The sequence below is a fragment of the Dasypus novemcinctus genome, assembly GCF_030445035.2.
Source record: "Dasypus novemcinctus isolate mDasNov1 chromosome 19 unlocalized genomic scaffold, mDasNov1.1.hap2 SUPER_19_unloc_1, whole genome shotgun sequence".
Taxonomy (NCBI): Eukaryota; Metazoa; Chordata; class Mammalia; order Cingulata; family Dasypodidae; genus Dasypus; species Dasypus novemcinctus.
Genome location: NW_026688134.1, coordinates 474915 through 498149, shown reverse-complemented (window position 1 = coordinate 498149; position 23235 = coordinate 474915). Strand labels below are relative to the sequence as shown.

Here is a 23235-nt window from a genome sequence, read left to right as displayed (position 1 = left end):
TTTGGTTTTCAGCAGATTATGATGTGCCACAGTGAGGTTTTCTGATCTTCTTGGATTGGTGTGTCATACATTTGAAAAGTTTTCATAAACTTTTCCTCAAATATTTTCCTGAACCAACCTCTTTCTCCCCTCCTTCCAATGGCAGGAATATTAGAACAGTTGGTGTTGTCCTATGTATCGCCCAGGCTCTGTCAGCTCTGGCTCACTCTTTTTCTCTTTCTTCTGCAGACTCCATTATTTCTCTTGGTCATTCTTCAAGATCCCTGACTCTTGCCTGTGTTTTCTCCATTGTGCTGTTGGGCCCATTATCTTCATTTGCCTGAGCTGCTGTGGTAGATACCACGAATTGGTTTTGTCTTTAAAAAGTAGGGATTTATTGGCTCACAATTTTGAGACTAAGAGAAGTCCAAAATCTAAATATCGACCAGACTCGCGGTTTCTTCAAAGGTTGTAGTGTTCTGGTGCTGGCTTCAGGCAATCCTTAAGGTTCCTTGGATTTCCTATCCCATGGTGATATGTTCACCTTTCTTTCTGCTCTTGTAGTGTTTTCTGACTTCCAGTTTCTGGCTCTGTATAAGGCCTCCAGTAATACAGTGTAAGACCCATCTTTATTCAGTTGGGCTAAGATAACATCTTCAAGTGGCCCTAATTCCAATGAGTTCACACCCACAGGAATGCAGATTAGGATTAAGAATATGTCCTCATAAACTATAATAAATACAGTCCTAGTACTTGGTATCAATAAGATGGTTTGTGGGAAAAATCACCAAATATAAACTGTGGATTATAGCAATAATATTATGATGACATTCTTTCATTATTTGTAACAAATGTGTCACAATAATGTAAGGTGTTTGCGGTAGGATAGTCTATGGGAATCCTGTATGGTATGCATGATTGCAATCTAAACTCACACCTTCTCAAAAAAAAATCTAATTTAATTCTTAATTAGAAGAAAAAAGATTAAGAACATATCTAAATCAGGCGCATAATTCAACCTATCATACACTCAGTGATTTTTTAAATTCTGCATATTGTACATTTAGTTCTAAAAATGAGGCTGTGATGTATTTTTTGTATTTAGGTGAAATTCACATTACATAAAATTTATCATTTTCCTGGGTATAATTCAGTGGCATGTAGAAGTCCACAGTGTTGTGCCACCATCAACTTGGATTCTTCCCCAATCTTAGGGTTTGTGGTTGTTCCTTATATTGGGCTGTAGTTGCTTACTTACTATTTTGTGACCTTTTTTTAAAAAGATTTATTTATTTATTTATATATTTATTTATCTCTACCCCCCCCCCGGTTGTCTGTTCTCTGTGTCTATTTACTGTGTCTTTGTCTGCTTCTGTTGTTGTCAGCGGCATGGGAATCTGTGTTTCTTTTTGTGGGTCATCTTGTTGTGTCAGCTCTCCGTGTGTGCAGAGCCATTCCTGGGCAGGCTGCAGTTTCTTTCATGGTGGGCGGCTTTCCTTACGGGGTGCACTCCTTGCGCTTGGGGCTCCCCCGCATGGCATGGCACTCCTTGCGCGCATCAGCCCTGCGCATGGGCCAGCTCCACACGGGTCAAGGAGGCCCGGGGTTTGAACCGTGGACCTCCCATGTAGTAGACGGACACCCTAACCATTGGGCCAAGTCTGCTGCCCTATTTTGTGACATTTTGCTTAGTGATTTTTCCAAACCATTTATGAAAAATTCTATTCTTTGCTGTTGTGGTCTCTAAAGTTTTGGTTGCTTTCGCTTATGGTCAGTGATGGTTTTGTTGAGAAATAAAAAGCATAACTTTGCAAAATATCTAGCAAGTCACTTCTGCCCCTGCTTCTGAGGATCAGCCTGTGAGCGCATGGCCTTGCAGGAGAATATCAAGTGAATAACTCCTGCCCCTGTTTCTGTAAATCAGCCTGTGAAAACATGGCCTAGTAGGAAGATATCAAATGAGTGACTTCCCCCCACCCTGCTTCTGTAAATCAGACCGCAATCTTGCAACTGCATTCTGCCTCTGTAACCCCCCTGCTTGCAAAATTTCACCTAGCAACACGTTAGCCAATGAGCAAAAGTTATGCTGATCCCATCTAAAATCCTATATAAACCTTTGAAAACTGAAAAATGGGGCTCACAATTTGGGTATTGACTCTCCTCTGGGCCCGTGCACAATAAATCTGTCGCTCCACCTCTCTGGAGTGATGGTTTTGGGTATTTCTGTGGTTCAGAACGCCTGGCTTTGCTGCAACAGTTTGACAGAGATTTCCTTAAATGTTCAGTGAAAAAAAAAGAAGGAAGAGAGGGAGGGAGAGAGGGAAGGAGGAGGGAAGAAAGGAAGGGAACTAGAAAAAAATTCTCTTTAGGTCTTTGCAGGCTGACTTAGTATTGGAGCACTCCATAAATGCTTAGTCAATCCATTTAATACTCTGCCTTAGCTTTCACTTCCTTCCTGTGCTGAGCCTAAAGATCAACCAGAGGTGAAAGCTAAGTGTCTTTTCAGAATTTATTTGAGCATAAGTCCTGCTCTGGGCTAAATTCCATACTATGCACAGGAGCTCTCACAGCCCTTATTCCCCAAAGTAACTCTCTCTCTAACTTTTCCTGTCAGTTCTCAACATGTATAGTGTTTGTCCCAAATGTAGTGTTTTACCACAAGCCACAGTGGCTCCTTCATTTGCCTTTCAGTATTTTGGAGGAACGTCCTCCATTTAGCTGCTCTTCCACCCTGACAGAGTTCCAAATTAGGTGAACCAAGGCACGTACCTTGTGCCAGTCCAAATTGACCAAAACAAACAGAAATCCTTGGGAACAAGGTCTTCACCTCTCCATTGGGGATCAGATGCCCACACCAGGAACCCATGCTGCCATCTTCAAGTTACCAGGCAAGAGTAGTGGGTAGGGCAAGGCAAAGTGAGAGGGCATATAGTTCTCCCACTGTGTTTAAGTCACATTTATGTTGATTCAGCATTCACCTGTTTTCTGTAAGCTTTTGCCAATTTTCAGAGATGCCACAAGTTGGAGTCTCATAGTGTTTGGTCATTTTCTCATCGCTTCTGTGGAAGGGCAGGCCCGCAGAACTCCTGACTCCACCATTTTCACTGATGTCGTCTGGGGTATAATTTTTGATTTACTCATTTTTGGAAAAAGAGTTATTAAAAAAAAAAATACTTGCCACTGCTTTAGTTAAACATCTTAACATAAGGAATCCACATTGGTAAAGGAGTTCTGGCCCCTGAGAGGGGATCTTCAGCTTCAGACCCAAGCCCTGAGATGAGGGACTCCAACTGCTGAAAGGTGGAGAAAGACCTTGCAGTTTGAGCTTAACTGTGTTGATTGCTTAATAAAACAACAAAAAAGAAAAAAGAAATGTTATCCAAAGGATTTTAGTAGGAACCAGAGTCTTAAAACATGATAAACAAACTTTTCAGAATCCTATCCAAAATCATACGACATAACAAACAAAGAGCTAGGAAACTCTCAGTAGTTCTCAAAGGAAAGACAATCGACAAATGACCTACATAAAGGAAATCTCAGACAAGGCAGATATCACAATCATATTCATTAAGGTAAGGTAAATATTTCTAAAACAAATGGAGAGATACAAGTTCCCAGTGGAAAAACAGAAACTAGGGAAAAGAAGCGAATGGAAATTTTAGAACTAAGCTTAAAATTATATAGCTGACAAAAAATTAGCAGGATGGGCTCAATAACACAATGAAGAGAACACAGGAAAGAGTCAGTGAACAATCAGTAGAAATTTCTACGGAGAAATACACAGGTTCTATGGTCACAGCGTTTGGAGTTCAGTGCCTTGTCAGTGGGCCTTACTTTGGAATTTGTTTTCCTGAGTGACATGGAGTTGGACTCATATGTGAACTTTCTACACGTATCTCTTCTGTCACTTTTACTGAACCTGTGGTTGCACTGGAGTTGGTGTATACCCAGCAGACTTGAATCTCTGGACTGCCCATGTGCCAGCTGGGCCCTGAAACTCAGCAGAGTTGCAATTCCCACTCTCCGGTTCTTCGGACTTACCCAGGTCAGCCAACAGGGAGGTGAAGATGGTCAACCACCACACCAGGGAACCGAGAGTGCCTACAAATACAAGCAGGAGAATCACATCCATGAACCATGTGAGTTTAAGCTCCCTCTCAATAGAGAGGTGGAGTGGACATCACCATCCCAGGGTCTACAGGATGGGGGAATAAAATATGGATTAAGGTGGACTTACTTTTATTCTACTATAAAACTACTGTGACTAGTAATGGAAGAAACTGTAGCATTGAGAAACTGGCCACAGTAGTTGCTGAGGGCAGGGAGAGGGAAGAAGAGATGTGATATGGGGGCATTTTCGGGACCTAGAGTTGCCCTAAATGATATTGCAGGGACAGATGCTGGACATTTTATATCCTGTCATAACCCACTGAATGAACTGGGGGAGATTGTAAACTACAATGCAAACTATAATCCATGCGGTGCAGCAGTGCTCCAAAATGTATTCACAGAATGCAGTGAATGTGCCACAATGATGAAAGATTGTTGATGTGGGAGGAGTGGAGGGGGTGGGTAGGGTACGGGATATGTGGGAACCTTTTATATTTTTCAATGTAACATTATTTTGTGATCTATGTATCTTCAAAAAAATACAGTAAAAAATAAATAAATGCTAAAAAAAAAAATAATACCATCTGCAGAAGAAAGAGAAAAAGAGTGAATAAGAATTGACAGAGCCTCAGGGCTATATGGGACAATATCAACATTTTAAACATTTATGCCTTTGGAGGGATTAAAGGAGGTACAGAAAAATATTTGGGGAAAAATGGCCGAAACTCCCCAAATTTGTAAAACACAGATACAAGAAACTCGGGAAAATCTATGTGATATCTTAATCAATAGGCTGAAAGCAGTCAGAGGAAAACAACACTTTTGAGAATTAGACTGGGAAGGCCTATGATTTCTCATCAGCAAATAAAGAGGCCAGGTGAGATTGGAATAACATTTTTTTAAATTGCTGAAAGAGAAGAACTATCAACCTAGAATTGTATTATGCAGTAAAAATACCCTTAAAGATTCAAGACAAAACAACAACAAAACAACAGCAACAACAATAATAAAGATGGATGGAAATGAAAGAAAACTAAGACGATTTGCTGTAAAAAGATGTTAAACGAGCTTCTTCTAACGAAAGAGAAATGATACAAGATGGAATTTAGAACATTAGAAATAAAGGAAAAACAAAGAATGGTAAGTATCTGGGCAAATAGTAGCCTTTTTTTCTCCTCATAAAATACATGTATACCTTTTGAAAGCAAAATCATTTGTAGTTGTGTATATAGTACTTTGATCTGATTTGTGTACTCTACAGTAAAAGCCAAATCTAGTGTATTTTAAAGAAAAATAAGTCGCAGTGTTAAAGCCTTTGCTGAGCTCTTTGTGTCCACTCTGGGATTTAACTCAGAGATGAGTGGTGGTTCCTGTTGCAGTTCAGTATTCAAAACCTTTGTTCTCTTGCTTTGGGTCTGTTCAATGCCTGTGCAGCCTGCAGCATGTGAGCTTGGGGCTTATAATGTTTTAGACAGAGATTTAAGTCGTTCCCTTCTCTCCTCTTCTGGATTCTATAGACATTCTCACAGTGTTTTAGCCCCCTCTGCTGGCGTGTATTTTAGGTGCCTAGGTCCAATTTTGAGATGAAGCAGCAAGAGAAAAGGAAGCAAAACTAGGATTCCCCGCCCCCATGCTTGAGACATAAGACTTACCTTTTCCTTTGCCATAAGCACAACTAATGCCTATGGTGTCATGTGTCTTTGTCACCTCTGAGGTTGCAGAGCTGAAAGAGGAAAACAGGAGAAACCAGCATTACCCCTTCACTCTCCACCATGCAGGGGTTGCCTTTTCCAACTGTCTGGCTAGAAACAGGGGATTTATTCTAGAGTTTTTACTTTCCATGCCTGCTCCACAGTTCCATGACTCCATTTGCCCTGGGTAAATCAGAAAACAAAGGAAGGAAGGGACGCGGACTTGGCCCAATGGCTAGGGCGTCTACCTACCACATGGGAGGTCTGCGGTTCAAACCTGGGCCTCCTTGACCCCTGTGGAGCTGGCCCATGCGCAGTGCTGATGTGCGCAAGGAGTGCCCTGCCACGCAAGGGTGTCCCCTGCGTAGGGGAGCCCCACTCACAAGGACTGCATCCTGTAAGGAGAGCCACTCAGCGTGAAAGAAAGTGCAGCCTGCCCAGGAATGGCACCGCACACATGGAGAGCTGATTCAACAAGATGATGCAACAAGAAGAAACACAGATTCCCGGTGCCACTGATAAGGATAGAAGCGGTCACAGCAAATGAACACAGAGAGCAGACAACTGGGGGGAGGGGGGAAGGGGAGTGAAATAAATAAAAAATAAATCCTAAAAAAAAATTCCTGGGTAATGTTTAAAAAAAAAGAAAACAAAGGAAGAAAAAAACCTACCATAATCACTCCATTATAGGTTATCTCTAGCTTCAATTTCAGTTCCCATCTGCCAACTATTGTTTACTTTTCAGAGTTACTCAGTACTTGCTTTACACAACTTCTTTCACAACCCTAAAGGAGGATCCTATAGAAATCTCTGCTGTGCACAAGGGAAAGGAGAAGACTAGTGTATTCAGGATTCTTTTCACAGAAGGATGAGGAGAAAGAGTTTTTCATTAGGGACATGAGAAAAGGCAGAAGGAGTATGAAGAAGAGAGGATTGCGGGGCATGGTGTCTGTTAGTGTCTGCATTGTGGGTGGGATGGAGCTTTGGGACAGAGAGGGGCAGTGCCAGAAGCTTGTATTAGTTTCCTGTTGCCCCTATAACAAATTACCAAAAATCCCTGGTGGCCTAAAAAAATGGGAACAGATTCTCTCACAATTCTGAAGGCCAAGATTCAGGAACCACTTTCACTGGGCCAAAATCAAATTTTCAGGTGGGTCGTGCTCCCTCCTGAGTCTCTAGGGGAGGGTCTGCTCCTGGCCTCTTCAACCTTCTGGTGGCTGCAGGCATTCTTTGGCTTGTGCTCGCATCATTCTAATCTTCAAGCTCAGCACCTTTGAATTTCTCTCTGCTCTGTCTTCACATCTCCTCCCCCTCTGTGTTTCTGTGTCAAATCTTCCTCTGCTTCTTTCTTATAGGATGTTTGCTGAGAAATAACAAACGGAACTGCAAAGCAACAAAAGCATTTATTTGGGGTCTTAGAATTGCAATTTGGGGTGCATAGATTCAGGTAGCAACCTTGAACTTGATATGGTTATGAATTCCAAAAATAGTTATTGGATTATATTTGTGATCTGCTCTGTACCTGGCCACGATTGAGTTATGATTGGGGCTTTGATTGGGCCATGTCATTAGGGTTTTGAGTCCCTGCCCCTTGGTGGGTAGGGACTCACAGGTAAAAGGCATGGCAATGGACAGTGTTGAGGGTTTTTGATGTTGGAGTTTTGATGGAGTTTGATGCTGAAGCCTTAACCTGAAACCCCAGGAAGAGAAGCCAGCCCCAGGAAGAGAGGAACGCTGAGCCCAGGAAGAAGCAAGGCCTGGTTAGAGAGGAACCCTGAACCCTGAGAGAAGCAAGGCCGTGGAAGGGAGGAACCCAGGAAGCCTGAACCCTCGCAGACATTGGCAGCCATCTTGCTCCAACATGTGAAAATAGACTTTAGTGAGGGAAGTAACTTATGCCTCATGGCCTGGTATCTCTAAGCTCCTACCCCAAATAAATACCCTTTAAAACCAACCCATTGCTGGTATTTTGCATCCGCACCCCTTTGGCTGACTAATATACAACCTAAATTATGTTCCTCGTTGGGGCTGTCAGGCAAATGTTTTTAAAAGGAAAAAGAGGGAGAATAATAAAGGCTTCATGTTATATTTTTCAGAAAGGGTATGGTTTTTGTAGCTGCTTAGGTTTTGCTTATAACAACCATTTTCAGGATTTCAGGGGTGGTATAAGGGCTCAGGTTTCTGTGTGCACAGCTCTCTGACTCTTATTTAAGTCTCTCAGCCTGAGTTACTTCATTTTTAAAAATTTTCTTTGACATTTCTCCCTTTTGCTGTAATTCTAAAGCTATGATTTTGTCTTTTAAAATGGATTTATCCTGGTGCAGAATTCTTGTACAATATTTAGCTATTTTTTTTAAACTTTATTTACAGGAGCAGCATCCCACTTGAGTTTATTTCATTTTTTTCACGAACTTTTTAAGATTAGGTTTAAATCATTGTGAATGAAGACAGTGTCCCTTTAAATATATCAGCAAAAGATGAAAGACCTGAATAAGCACCAACAGTATGAAACAGTTGTTTGTTTTTTAATCCCAGATGAATTTATTGACTGATTGGTTGATAAGTTTGGATTATTGACTGATCCATTTTTCCCCCTAGGAAAAACCTTTGGTGTGGCATTTAATAAATCCTTAGCAATTTGGCAAGCATTTTGGGAACCTCTCTACATGCGACATTTGTAAGGTTTCTTGTCAAACTCTCTGCAAGGACTTTTTCAAAGAAGCAAGTGTGGAGATAGGTGTTTTTTTGGCTGGTTTCGGATGTCAATTAAAGTTATGATGTGGGGGCATTTTCAGGACTTGGAGTTGTCCTGGGTGGTACTGCAGGGACAGTTGCTGGACATTGTATGTCCTGCCATGACCCACTGGGTGGACTGGGGGAAAGTGTAAACTATAATGTAAATCATTATCTATGTGGTGCAGCAATGCTCCAAAATGTATTCACCAAATGCAATGAATGTCCCATGATGATGAAAGAGGTTATTGATATGGGAGGAGTGGGGTGAGGGGGGCGGGGGGTATATGGGACTTCATATTGTTTTGATGTAACATTTTTTTTTAAATCAAGAGGAAAAAAATGCATATTATTGTTTCTAGGGGATCCTTAGTAGGATTTGCATTTCCTTGGTTATGGCTCTTAGTTTAATTTTTGTTCAAGGAGTGTAGGTGATAGAGGCAGTTTTTTACTTCTTAGGTTTGACTTTAAAAGGGGATAGAAAAGACGGGTAGGACTGAAGGAGCTTCAGGGCCCTTATTATAAAAGGGCAACTCTTCAAGGCTAGAAGAAATAGGAGGAGGTTGGGAAAGCAGAAGAGAAACTGAGGCAGCCTTGAAAAATCTGGAAGTTTCAGGCAGAACTTTAAGTTTAGCTATGCTTGGGTGAGTTTTTATTTTGTTAATTTATTTTGTTAATTTGTTAATTTTATTTTGTTATTTGTTTCTTGAATAGAGGCAATTTTGGAGTTTGTATTACATTTGGAAGTTTCTAAATACCGATTTAGAAAGCTATCCTGTTTAGGTTGTTTGACCTTATAACCCTTATCCTCTAATTGGTTATCCTGAATACATTAATTTGGTTATCTTGAAAGAGTTTTATTATAGCCATGGTAATTTAAGATAGTCTCTAGTATGCCAGATCCAGAAGATTTATATGAGGCAGGACCATAACTTTTGTCCATGAAACCAGATGGTATGCTAGATGACAGTGCACTATTAGAATTAGAACCCATTGTTTCTGATTGAGAGCAATCCTAAAGTCTTAAAATATGATGGGATTTGTGTTAGAGTTCGGTTAATGAGTTGTCTTAGAGAGTGCTTTACATGGGATACTTGTTTAATCTGGCCGACAGCCTGTTCTTCCAGTTGTCCCACCTGCAACCAGTGTCCTTGTTTTCATGGAAGTTGTCCTGAGAGTGACAAGCAACCTGTTGACAATTTTGCTCATCCATAACTACCTAAATGATTCTGTGATTGCTGTCAGTCAGGGCAAAGGTAAATCAAAATGTTAGGGGAACTTGTCCTTATCCTTTGAGGAAGAGAAATTCTCAACTATAATATAATTACATGTATGAATATTTTTTTAAAAAATGTTAGGGATGATATCCCTCCATAGAAAAGCAGAGAAAGAAAGAAAGAGAAAAAGAGAGGAAGGGAGGGAGGGAGGAAGGAAGGAGAGAAAAGAAAAGAGAAGAGAAAAGAAAAAAAGGAATTTCCAAATATTTCAGTACTCACCAAACAGGAGAGATTCCTGTAAACAAAAAGAGAAACCAGAAGGACTGCTTTTTCCCCGAGACCAAACCAAAAGAACAAAGTTCAAAATACAACCAGAAAAACAAAGTTAAAAATCCCCTTATAACTAGAAGACACCCAAACAAAGGCCAGAATCTCAACCTAAGGAAGGGGTTTGGATGTGAGAGGACTCACCAGCAGAAATCCGGGGCCATCAGGGAGATGACTGAACAAAGGACTGTAGCAGATACTGTGCTTGAGTCCAGCAGTGGCTCTGGAGTTGGGGTGGCAGTCACTTCAGATCCCTCTTCTGACACCATGTAAAGTCAGCTGAGAAATAACAAACTGAGCTGAAGAGCAACAGAAGCACTTATTTGGGGTCTTAGAATTGCAATTCGGGCTGTACAGGTTCAGGTGGCAACTTAAAATGTGTCCCCATTGGGGTTTTCAGGCAAGGGTTTTGAAAAGGACAAGGGTCTCTTAAGTCTTTTAGCCTCAGTTACTTCCTTTTGTTTTATTTCCTTTCACAAGGGTGTTAAAAAACAAATTTTGAAAATTTAGTAGAGAGCATTTATTTATCAAAAGGAGACAACTTACAAATTGGGGAATACTGAATGTAGAGGGAAAAGTGCTGCACTTTTCCCTGTGAAAGGCAGTTTATATAGTAAATTCGGTGAGGTTATCAAGGAAAAATATGATTGGTTAGACAAAAACAATAAGAAAAGCAAGCCTTATAAGGAAATGGAATGCTAACAAACAAAATTTATTCACCCCAACAAAAACCCCTGTCTTGGAGCCAATATGGCTCAGTGGTTGAGCTCAGGCTTCCTGCATATGGGGTCTGGGATTCAGTCCCCGGTGCCAGTACCTAAAAAAAAACAAAACAGTAAAAGCCCCTGTTTGGGGGGGAACTCAAGATGCAGGTTCAAAGAATGTCAGAACATCCTAGCAGTTGTACAATCTCCAAGAGGCTCAGATAACTTGTCTCACAGATAACTTGTTTTAGCCATGTATGGATGATTTCAACATGTACAGATAAATTAGGTTTGCATTTAGTCGTGTGTAGATAAGTCAGCCTTTGTTTTACACATGTATGGACAAGTTGCCTCCAGGCTCCTGCCAATTCATTAAATAAACAACATTAGGGAGTGTATTAGAGCCCAAGTATATAATCCAGAATAATTTCCCTATTGCAAAATCCTTCACTTGATCACATCTGCAAAGAACCTTTTTCCAAACAAGTAGCATTTACAGATTCCAGGGACCTGGTATCTTTCGGGGCTGTTAATCGGCCTTCTGCAGACCTGATGTCACAAGAGACACGTGGGCCCAGCCTGGCACAGAGCCTTCTACTGCCCTGGCATCCTGAGCCCTGGGGGCTTGCGGGGGGGGGGGGCAGTGGGAGGCAGAGTCCTTTGCTGGACACAGAGGCAGACAGAACGGAACACAAAAGATGTGCCTCTGAGCCTGCAGGATTCAGCTCCCAGGAGGCCTCAGGAGAGGGGAGGGCCTCCTCCCACATTAGCTGGTGGGGGGCTCAGGCACCTGGGAGACCTTGTAACAAGGAGTCTTTGTCCTTACCTGCTGGGGACTCCTAGCACTGCCACTCTGCCAACCTTTGTCCCATCTTTAAAATTTCTCTTGCACATGTCATGATGATATCTTGCCAGTTTTTCTTCTCATCCACTAGGTGCTGCTCTATAAACAGCTCCCAAAAATCCACCACTTTTAAGTCCTAGGATCCTAGTGTAGAAGACAGAACTGATCTGGTCAATCCTCCTCATGCAGCAGCTGGTGGAAAGGAGACTGACGTGTTCACCAGGGCTCTGTCAGGGCAGCGATATTAACCTTAGCAGCTGTAACTTGCTGATCATTTAGTGTTTCCAGGCTCTGTTCAGATTAGCTTCTTAAAAAAACTCCTTCTTTACCAGTTATAGCTTGGTCCTCACTCTAGACTGCCTTCCCTGTAGGTAAGATTTACTTTTGGACCCAATCATAGAAGTGTGCCCAGTTTTTGATAGCACCCAGTGTCTAGCGAACCACTGCTTACTGAGACCTACCCCACAATTACCCAGGCAAAGCCCAAGTCCTACATAGATCCTTTCGTACACCCCGTTAATAAGATGCCCCATGTTTTTCATGGTTTGTGTTCTGTGGTATGTATTCTCCCACGCTGCAATGAGTAAGAACCCCAGTTGTTCAGCTGCAGGTGAGTGCTTGGTGGTCTCAGGTTGAGGGGCACTGGCAGGCCTCCCTACAGATGGCCTGGGCTCTCCCTCTCTCTTGTCATATGTAATGGTGATGCTAACAATGGCGATGATAATGATAATGACGACAGCCACGACAAACATGTATATAGGGGTGACTTTTGCCAGGTTCTCTTCTAAATTCTTCACATATTTTAATTTATCTTCAAGACAGGTATGTATAGTAGGTACTATTATCCTTCCTGTTTTACAGGTGGAGAAACTGAGGCATGGAGAGGATTAACATGCTGTCCTGGATCACCCAACCAGTAAGTTGCTGGAACAGACTTTGAACCCACGTGCTCTGGCTCGAGAGTCCACACTCTGAGCTGGGTCCTAACCAGGCTTCAAGGCCTGGGCTGGACTTGGGTTCCTGACCTGCCTTCACCCTGCCTGTGTCCTAGAGCTCCTTGGAGTAGGATGTCTTGCCTGGGGGCAGGAGCGGCACCTGTCTTCACCGACGTGGCCCTCAAGCCCCAGTTGTGCCCCTGACACCCCCCAGAGCCCACACTGCCTCTCTCCCAAGGACTAGGAGTTGACCTTCCTGAATCTGACCTGTCTGTGCTGGACACTTGGACTGAGGGTGGGTGCACTGGGGAGCTGAGAAGGGGCAGCTCCTGTGCTGGGCACTGGGGAGGGCAGTTGGCAGAGACAGCAACAAGCATAGAGAGAAGCAGGGATGGGAGAGCACTGCTGAGAGAGCGGCTGGAGTGGGAGAAGAGGCAGAGAAGGGGATGGGGGGACACAGAGGGAAAGACAAAGGCAGAAGGATGAAGTTAGGGAGAGAAGTGGGGAAGCTTCACTGGGTCCTCCCTCTTCCAGGTCCTATCTCGGGGCCTTCGGGGCAGCTGTTCTCCCTACTCTTGGCCCTAGGTCATACCTGGAATGTCGTAACAGTACCTCCTCTGTTTGCACATTAGTTCAGATGAGTCTCAGCTCCTACCCAGCAGAGTGGGCAGAATCGCTGTCCTCCGCACCCACGGGCTGGGTGGAGCCTGAGGCCTCTCCCTGGTCAGCCCGAGGCCCAGCCCACACCAGGTGATGGGGGGACGCAGGGGAATAACAAGCAACTGTTGATCTCAAGGCTCAAAGGAAGCTGTCTATGGGGGTGCAGGCCATTTGCAACTTATCCTGTGGATGTAATATACCCCAATCCTCCGACTTGGTTTGCTCCTGCAAATGGTTCCCCAGACTTCAGTGAGTTTTATATTTGTCTGCTTTGTATTTTTTAAGAGAGAGGGGCAGTCTAATGAGGTGTGAAGAGCATAACTGAGACCAGAATTTCATTCTGGCCCTCTTGCTAGCTGTGTGACTTTGGGCATGTCATGCCATCTCTCCGAACCTCTGTCTCCCACAGTGAAACTGAAAACCCGTACGTCACAGGGTCGTGGGGGCAAACAGAGTGATTGCATGGTAGCTCTTGAGAAGAGTCTATATTCAGTAAATGTCATATCCCTGCTCCTCGGTCCTTTGTAATTACTCTACAAGTAAAATGTTTACTTACCAATTTTTTGTTTTTAAATTTTCTAGTGGCCAATATAATTACTTTTATTTATCTGTATTTTGATAAAGCAATAGGAATAAAATTCCTATCACAGTTAGTACAAGGAGAATGTAGTTTATTAAATGCATGGAGCATGAAAATGGGAGGATCTCAAGTTAAATCATTAAGGTTGCCTGGTACCTTTTAATGAAATGCTGGCTAGGGGAAGGTACAGGTGTACACTGATTTACACCATAGGTGTGATTCTAAAATTAGAGTGATCCACTGTCTTGGTTTGACTGGAATGAGGAATTCCAGGACTTGGGGCTTTTCAACACAAAAACTGGGAAGGCCTTGGCAAACTGGGATAATAAGTTTTCTCCCTACTTGAAATGTTGTGGGTGGGCCAGGCCTTTGCAGATAGTGCCACGCTTCTCATCAGCTCAGCTAACACTGCACTGAAGAACTGATCCTTTCTGTTCCAGGTGATCTCTCTGGAGATCTTAGGAACCTGAATGCATTAGCTTTGGTTCAAATGTTGGTCCTACACTAGCTGACTGCTTGGTAACATCAGAATCTGTCTTCTCCCACCCACCACAGCTCCTCTGGCCTCTTCCCCATACTGGAGCCAAGGGGGTCTTTAAGAAAGTAATCTGATGCCAGGGCCCTCTCCTGTGGTGCCTGTGGCTTAAAACCCTTCAGTGACTCCCCAGTATTCCCATGATAAAGAATAAACCCCTTAAGGAGCTCCATAAGGCTTGGCTGACTCTTGTCTGCTTCTTACCTTCTTTTTTTTTTTTTTAAGATTTATTTTTATTTATTTCTCTCCCCTTCTTCCTCCCCCCCACCCCCAGTTGTCTGTTCTCTGTGTTCATTTGCTGCGTGTTCTTTTTTGTCCGCTTCTGTTGTTGTCGGCGGCATGGGAATCTGTGTTTCTTTTTGCTGCATCATCTTGTTGTGTCAGGTCTCCGTGTGGGTGGTGCCATTCCTGGGCAGGCTGCACTTTCTTTCGCGCTGGGTGGCTCTCCTTACGGGGCGCACTCCTTGTGCGTGGGGCTCCCCTACGTGGCAGGGCACTCCTTGCGCGCATCAGCACTACACATGGGCCAGCTCCACACGGGTCAAGGAGGCCCAGGGTTTGAACCGCGGACCTCCCATGTGGTAGACGGACGCCCTAACCGCTGGGCCAAGCCCGCCCCCTTCTTGCCTTCTTTTTATGTCTTGGCCCCTCAAGTTGCTGTGGTTCTGCCCCTCCTGTCTTTCCCTCTGTCCTTAGACTCTTTGACATACTGTTCTCTGAGCATGGAATATTCTTGCTGGCCCTGTCTTACCACCTGATGCCTGTTCATCCCTCAGTTCTCCACTCTCCAGTGTCCTCCTTCGGGAAGCTTTCCTTGACCTCAGTCCAGATCACAGCCTCCTCACAACAGTCCCCCCATTCCCCCGCATAACTAACGACGTCTCATTGGCAGGTTTGTGTCTATTTGATTCATTCTCCTCTCCCCTAGTGGACTGTAAGCTTTTTGAGGTTTATACTGTAATTTTTTTGCTTGATATTGTATTCCCAGAACCTAGCACTGTGTCTGGCATAAAATAGTTGCTCGGTAGATATTTGTTACAGGAATAAATGATGAATAATCAGTCAATGTAATTTTGGGACTTTTTTTTGGAATGGGGTTAAACATTACTAACACTAAAAATTTATCAACGTATTTCTTGTTGGCTCCTTAGGAACCCGAATTTCCTCCTAACTCAGCAGTATAGCTTGGTCATTAACAGAAGTAGTCCTCAATCTTGGATATTTGGGGCCTGGAAATTGGTGGTAGTAGAGGGAGAGGCGTATGATAGCAAATTATACTTTGGTGATTAAAAGCAAGGAAAAAACATACATCCTCTGTCCCTATCATTTCATAAAAGAAAGGCCATTTCATACCTAAAGAACAGGAAGAACATAACTTGAAGGGAAAAATGCAGCCCTTCCCACACAGGGGCAGTTGTGTCCTCACATTGACATTTTTGCTTTAGAAAACTTCTGATGAACGTTTATGGATTTGAATCTTTTCTCCAATACTCCCTGACTGTGTGGCCTTGGGGAAGCAGCTTTACCTTTCTGCACCTCACTGCTTCCTTCATGGGGTGTTGTGATAAGTAAATGACTTAGTCTTTGAAAAGCAGGTAGTACCGTGTTATATGTATAAGCTTCTGACTATTTCCTTATCAGTGCCATTATTAACTCGAGACAACAGTGCCACCTCGTGGCTCTTTTCCCAGTTTAGACAAGCTGATCCAGGGAGGGCAATAATGAGGCACCCACAGACAGCACGTGGGGAGCCCTGTGTAGTGGCCATGGCTGAGGCAGAGGCAGAGGCAGGGAGAAAAGCCGTAAATATTCATGGAAACCTTCAAAGCCCTGTCTGTCCTCCAGAGAATCAAGTTTGTCCTGGGAAGCTACTGCCCAAGCTGTCAGCCCCAAAAGAAGGAGAAGAAATGAAATCTCTCTCCCTGGGTGCATCCCTCCCCCACCCCAGACTGTGGAGATTGCTTTATTTGGGGTGGAGGGAACTGTCTGTTTGTACTGGGTGACAGGACTGTCTCCCATTGGGGCAGGGGCTGCAGTGGGGATGGGGTCTGTCAGCCACAGCCCTCCCTGCCTCTTGCTGCCCTCAGGGTCTGAAGAATGAAAAAAGGGGGGGGGGAGGGGACTAAATGCAGAATCCTTTGTGATTGTTACAAAACAGGGACAAATGTAAGCTTCTACATTCTCCTCACTGGAGGGATTGCACCGAGGGAGCTATTAGTCCCTGGAAACAGTCCTTTGTCCTCAGGGAAATAGTTGTGGGAGATGTCTCTCAGGTCTGAAAGTGGACACGGGAGCTCTCTTTTTCATTGCTTCCCACTGTGTAAGACTGACACTGATTTTTCTTTCCTGTCTCTTCTTGCAGTGTTCCTTCTAGCCTGGGAAGGAACCTTGGCAATAGAAGGGACAGGGAAGGTGGGCTCTGTTAGGCTTGTTCATATCAGGACAAGGACTGATGTGAACCTTATGCAAGTCACTGTCTCATTGACCCTCAATTTCTCACCTGTAAACTGGGCGTGATAATAATACATTTCTCCAGTGTTTGATGTGAGAATTAAATGTGCTAATCCATTCTACAAACTCAAATTCCTACAGGGGCCAGGCAGGCATTGTAAATGAGAGAAGTGAGCCAGGTTCAGGCAGCTGGGAGTGGTGGGGACTGCAGTAAACCTGAGACCACAAATCCCATGCAGAGGGAGTAGCTGCTCGTCAGCATCAGTTGATCCAGGGCATTCTGGAATGTACGCCCAGTACTACCAGATTTTTCACATTTTCAGGAGAAGCAGGAAGCCAGCTCCAGTTGTAAATGCTGACAATTAACAGTGTTTTAGTACCAATACTGCAGAAACTGGACACTGTTAGTTGTGTGACCTTGGGCAAGTCCTTTAACATCTATGATTTTCTATTTCTTCATCAATAAAATGGAGGTAGGAATATACCTAGTGAGAGATCTTAGCAATTTACATAATTACTTCCTTTGATCTTTACCTCAATTTAATGAAGTAGGTATCACTATTAGTCCTCATTTTGAAGATAAGGAAACAGAGACACAGAAAAGTTAAGTAAGTTGCCCAACATCACACTGCTAATAAGTAACAGTGTTTTGGTGAGGCTTTAAATTGAGATAATGCATAAAAAGTGGTCAATGAATATTAGCTATTGTTGATGTATCATCATTATCACTGCTATTATTATCAGAAGTTAATTGTTGTCACATTTAGTCCATTGTTTAAAGGAAGTCACTAGACTTGGATTTGGCAGACAGTGACCACAGAATGCTTTAAATTAGGTGGTGTGCATTTTTGCAGGTAACTCTTGGCTGTTTTAATGATTCTTTCTCACAAAGTCATTGGGCCTCCCTGCCAGTGGGTTTCCTTGGGGTGATAATTAATTTACATCCCCAGTGCAATCAATAGATTCTCATCTCAGGGTGACCAAACCAATCATGACTAGTAATTTACAGTTTGAGTTGTTCTAAAATCAATACAGATTTGCTCTTTATCAAGAAGGCTATATAGAACGTGGCTGGCAGGTGGCCTCAAAATTGTGGCTGACATGGGAGTAAAGAGCTTGCGAAGCCTTGGAGTTGGGCCAGAAAGAGGAGAGCTGAAGCAGCGCGGGGAGGAGGCCAGCCTCTCTCCACTGGGCCATGGTCAGAGCCGGCCAGCATTCCAGTTGGGATCTGCTCAGGACAGAGTCTGGTGGGAAAGGAGATGTGGTTGACAGTGGGGTGTATGAGAAAGAGAATAGAACTGGATTTATATTTCATCTGTGCAACTTTCTAGCTATCAGAACTCTAGGGAATTGGGATCAACTCCCTGAGACCCAGTTTTCTCACCTGTAAAAATGGGCAAATAGCTGAACCTGTTGCACAGAACTGGGGTGAAGATGAGATGAGGCTATGTTTGCAACACAGTTGCTTTTTGCAGTGGGAGGCTGAGAATAGTCCTTGACAGGGAAGGGCTGAGGAGGCAGGTGGACCCAGGTGAAGTCCACCTTTTTCACTCACCCAGTTGAGTAAGTCACTTGGAACCTCAGTTTCCTTATATTGGGATAATAATAGAAAACCCTGCCCAGGGCAGTTGTGGTAATTAAGTTAAATAATAAATGTAAAGAATTTAGCACAGTGCATGGAGCCTAGTATGAGCTCAGCAAATAGAGGGTAATATTTTTTCAATCTGATTCTTTTTTTTTTTTTTTTTAAATATTTATTTATTATTATTTTTTTAATTACATTAAAAAAATATATATATGAGGTCCCATTCAACCCCACCGCCCCCGCCCCCCACTCCCCCCACAGCAACACGCTCTCCCATCATCGTGATACATCCATTGCACCTGGTAAGTTCATCTCTGAGCATCACTGCACCCCATAGTCAATGGTCCACATCATAGCCCAGACTCTCTCATGTTCCATCCAGTGGGCCCTGGGGGGATCTACAGTGTCCCGTAATTGTCCGTGAAGCACTATCCAGGACAACTCCACGTCCCGAAAACGCCTCCACATCTCATCTCTTCCTCCCGTTCCCCACACCCAGCAGCCCCCATGGCTACCGTTCCCGCACCCATTCCACATTTTCTCTGTGGACATTGGTCAATCTGATTCTTATCCATCACAAGTTGGGCACAGAGGAGGTTCTCAGGGAACATTGACTCAATGCATGATGGATTAATGTATTCCTCAGGAAACAGATGGCGTCATCAAAATGGGTAATTTGAGGAGAGTTTAGTAAAAAACATTAATGAACTAAAAACATTGAAATCATAAAATAGCCATTAAAATTATACATACATGGACTATTTACAAGGATGTGGAAAGGGTATAGGAAAACCAGCATGGGGCAGTGCTGAATCGTGTGGTCATGTACAATGGGAAGCAGTTACCACCTTGATGTCAATAGGATTATTGTACCACTACATGACTTTGTAGTGCAGTAAAATAGAGTGTATATGCCACCCCAGTGGCTTAGAGCCGTGGACTTGCTTAGGCCAATAGAATAGGATGTAGGATGTGATATGAGCAGAGGCTAAATATGTGCATGGCTTGCCCTCTTGTGCTTCTGTCATTTGCCACAAGAAAAACATGTTCAGGGTTTCTGATGGCTCCAGAGTAAAGAAACCAGTGGGGGCAGATCTGAACCAAATAACAGCCTGGACTAAGTTCTGCTGAGCCCAAGAGAGCCAAAGCCCAACAGACCCTTGAGCAAAACCCCAAATGTTTACTTTTATTGCCATTGTGATTTTGAAGTTGTTTGTTATATCATAAAACTAATACCCACCTATAGATTAGAAGAAGACAGGCACGGGGATGTGTGATTACTGGATTGGAATGCTTAACAGGAGCTGTGACTTCAGTGAAGGGGAACAGATGGCTCAGCTTTACTCCCTTCTGTCTCCTACCAGTGCCTCCCATCCATTGGCTGGACTGGATGTTGGGAGCAAGGATGCCACTGATGAGCCAGTAAAGATCAGTACCCCAGGGCACAAAGCAATGTGGAAAAGGGTGGAGGGTGCATGTGGAAGGGCAAATGGAAATTATCCAGCACAGTTAAAAAGGAAGGAGGGTGGGTGCAAAGAGATCCCATCTGCAGCTCTTTGGGTATTTTCTTCCCAACTTTTTCTTGATTTTCCAGCTTTTCCCTTATTCTGTATTAACACTGAAAACATTATTTGGGATCACTGTGGAGTTAGTCAGCAGGGCCTCCTTGAACAACTGTACAATTATTTCATATTTTTTCCCTCCCCAGCCCATCAGTCAAACAGGAGGTGTTCCCAAGATTATTTTGGCTGATGGAGAGATTCAGGGAACATTTTCTTCATTTAACTTTCTCCTTCTGTTGCCTCCCAGTGTCTTTACAAACCATGTGGTCCTGTGTGTCATTCATAAGAGTCCCAGCTCCAACCTGTCCTCTATGATTTTCTTGCCAGTCAAAGGAACTGGGTTTCCTTTTTCTTAAATAGAAGCAGTTTAGCACAAAAGTACATACCAAGAGTTTTAGGTCAGACCTACGTGTTTTTAAAGCCCAGCTTTCCTTGTTAGCGACTGGGTGATCTTGAGTAGGTGACCTCACCAGAGCTTCTGATCCAGTGGAAGATTATCAGCATATATTATCAGCACCCATTTCATAGGGCCGCTTTGAGAATTAAATCTTATATACATTAAAGCCCTTAGCACAGCACTTTGTCAGTGCTTAGTAAATTATAATTATTACACACTTCCTTAATGAGGTCAGGAGGAAGGATGTGGCCCTGGACTGGGCCTGAGATTGGCACGGAATGCTTTATTTGATGCCACAGCATCTGGCTTCACATCCGTGAAGTTGGGAGAGTTATGCATAGTTCTGTCAGTGCATTCCATTGGCTCTTGGAAAAGCAAAACACCCCTCCTTTCCAGGCAGGTAGGAGCTGAGGCACCCTTCAGACTCCCAGTGGTTCTGGCACACCTGGCAGGTCACTTCTCATGGGAAAAATCACTCTGGTGCCAGTCCTGGGGATTTTAATTCTTCCCTTTGAATCTACATTTTTAGGTGTCAATTAAATGGTGAATTTTGGCCAGCCTGAACCTCTAGGTACGGATTTGCATAATATAAGTTGGTTGCAGAAGAAAAGCAGAGAATATCTAGGAAGATATTCAAATAGGAAAAAAACTGTTGTCAGTTACCACCCACCTATGTTTTGTCCATCACTGATCTAGCTACCCACTCATCCCTCTTCCCATTACCCACCACATTCCCCATCCATCCATTCCTCCACCCATCCCATTCCTCTTTGAAACATCTATCACCCACTCCATCCATTCATCCATCCATCCTTCTAATTTTTTGCCCCAGTCCCCATCCCATTCATTATCATCCATCCACCCTATCCAGGTACCTGCCCATCCATCCATCCATCCATCCATGTATCCATTCATCTACTACCCACCCACTCCATCTCTTCATTTATAAGGCATTTATTAGTTACCCATTTTGTGCCAGGGCTCAGGCTGTGGACCTGGCACACATGTGACCAAGACTAGATCCTTCTCCCAAGAAGGTTCAGTAGATCCAGAGATCTAATCTGAATTTTTAAAAAAGACAAAACTCAACTAACCTTATATAAGACATGACAAACAGAAGGTAGCATCTTATAGTAGTTATGCACATAGGGCTTTGAAGCCAGACCAACTTGACTTTGATTCAGGCTCTGCAATGCTAGGTAGATGTCTTGCACCAATCACAACATTTCTTTAAACCTCAGTTTTCTTATCTGCTAAGTAGGAATAATATTTGTATCTACTTCAGAGACTCATGATCAGCATTAAACAAGTTAATGTTAGGGCAGCTGTTGTGAGGTAACATCATGGGAAAGAACTAAAGATGTCCTCTAGTAACTGAAACCATCCTCTAGCTGGTAACCAGGAAAAAATGGGAACCTTAGTTCTACATCTGCAAGGAATTGAATTCTGCCACCAAGTCTGTGAACTTGGAAGGAGATGTTAAACTCCAGAAAGGAGCCCACCAACACCTTGAGTGTTGCATTGTGGGATCGTGAGTAGAGGGCTTACCATGCCAGGCCTGGACTTCTGACTCATGGAAAGTGTGAGATAATAACTGTGTGTTGTTTGAAGCTGCTTAGTTTGTATTAATTTGTTGCACAGCCTAGTGATACATTAGCTAACTTGTCCATGGCTACACAGGTACTCACTGATAAAGCCAGGACTCAGAACAAGAGGAACCAACACACTTATGGAAAGACAACCAACCACAGGGGTTAAAATGCAAAAGATTTTTGATTACCGGTCATTTGACTGGAAAATTCACTTAACCAGAATCTTTAATCCCTGGGTCTTATGATCAGTCAGGGGTGTTCTGGATTTGAAATCAAGTTTCCTGTGGCATAGATAGAAATGCTGTGTAAGTCCTGAAGTTTCTGGAGAAGCACAGCCCCTGTAGAGTTGGGGAGAGTTCTTTATCAGATGTGATGCAAAGGTCTGATTCAGAACAGCTAGGTCTTTCTGTTTTGAACAGGTGATGGGGCCTGGTTATTGAAAAGTAGCCATCTGATTTTATGCCTGTGCTGTCTTTATCCCCAGAGGCCCACATGGGCTAAAATAACTTAATCCTGCAGACACATGACTTACTCCTTTTAAAGACAGAGAATGGCTTGGTGGTGTCAGTTGTCTAACAATTTAATGGCTACCACTACCATATAAAAATAACCATATCAGCTTATGATTATTAAGTAATTTCCTGAACTTACCAAAGACTGTCAGAGACCTGTGGGTTTCCCAGGCAGGGTCTTAATTTGGCACCTCTTATATCACTGCAAGAATACCTTGCGTTACTGCGTTTCACTTTATTGTAGTTCACAGATAATGCATTTTTTACAAATGGGAAGGATTGTGGCAACCCTGCTTCCAGCAAGTCTTTCGGTGCCATTTTTCCATTAGCATAGGCTCATTTTGTGTCTCTGTGTCATATTTTGAAATTCTTGTAATATTTTAAACTTTTTTATTATAATTATATTGAAAAATACAGTATGGTGATATCTGATCAACCATCTTTGATGTTATTCTTGTAATTTTTGTAGGGCACCATGTACCATGCCCATATAAGATGGCAAACTTAAATGATAATTGTGTGTTTTCTGACTCCTCCATTCAACGAGCAGTTCCCCCATCTCTCTCTCTTTCATCAGGCCTCCCTCTTCCCTGCAATGAAACAATATTTAAATTAGGCCATTTTACACTGACCCTAAATGTTCAAATGAAAGGAAGAGTTGCACATCTGTCACTTCAAATCAAAACCTAGAAATGATTAGACATTGTGAGGAAGGCATGTCGAAAACTGAGGTAGGTCAAAGGCTGGGCCTCTTGTGCCAAACAGGTACACTGTGAGTACAAAGGAAAAGTCCTTGAAGGAAATTAAAAGTGCTACTCCAG

General features: G+C 43.2%; 2 long non-coding RNA genes across 4 annotated transcripts in view; one reads left to right on the top strand and one right to left on the bottom strand.

Moving 5' to 3' along the window:
- The window catches only part of LOC131277428 (uncharacterized), a 345246-nt gene that overhangs the window by 89930 nt on the left and 232081 nt on the right, over window positions 1-23235 (top strand). For both annotated transcript variants that reach the window (XR_011648155.1, XR_011648156.1), the window contains one exon: window positions 12467-12521. This is a non-coding gene — a long non-coding RNA (uncharacterized lncRNA). The remainder of the gene's footprint in view (window positions 1-12466; window positions 12522-23235) is intronic.
- LOC139438483 (uncharacterized) lies at window positions 1565-10352 on the bottom strand. 2 transcript variants are annotated; one of them, XR_011648160.1, is made up of 3 exons: window positions 10202-10352; window positions 5742-5812; window positions 1565-3321 (listed from the first exon to the last, which is right to left on the bottom strand). It is a non-coding gene; the product is annotated as an uncharacterized lncRNA (long non-coding RNA). The 2 variants fall into 2 exon arrangements; XR_011648159.1 differs by lacking the exon at window positions 1565-3321 and adding an exon at window positions 3444-4080.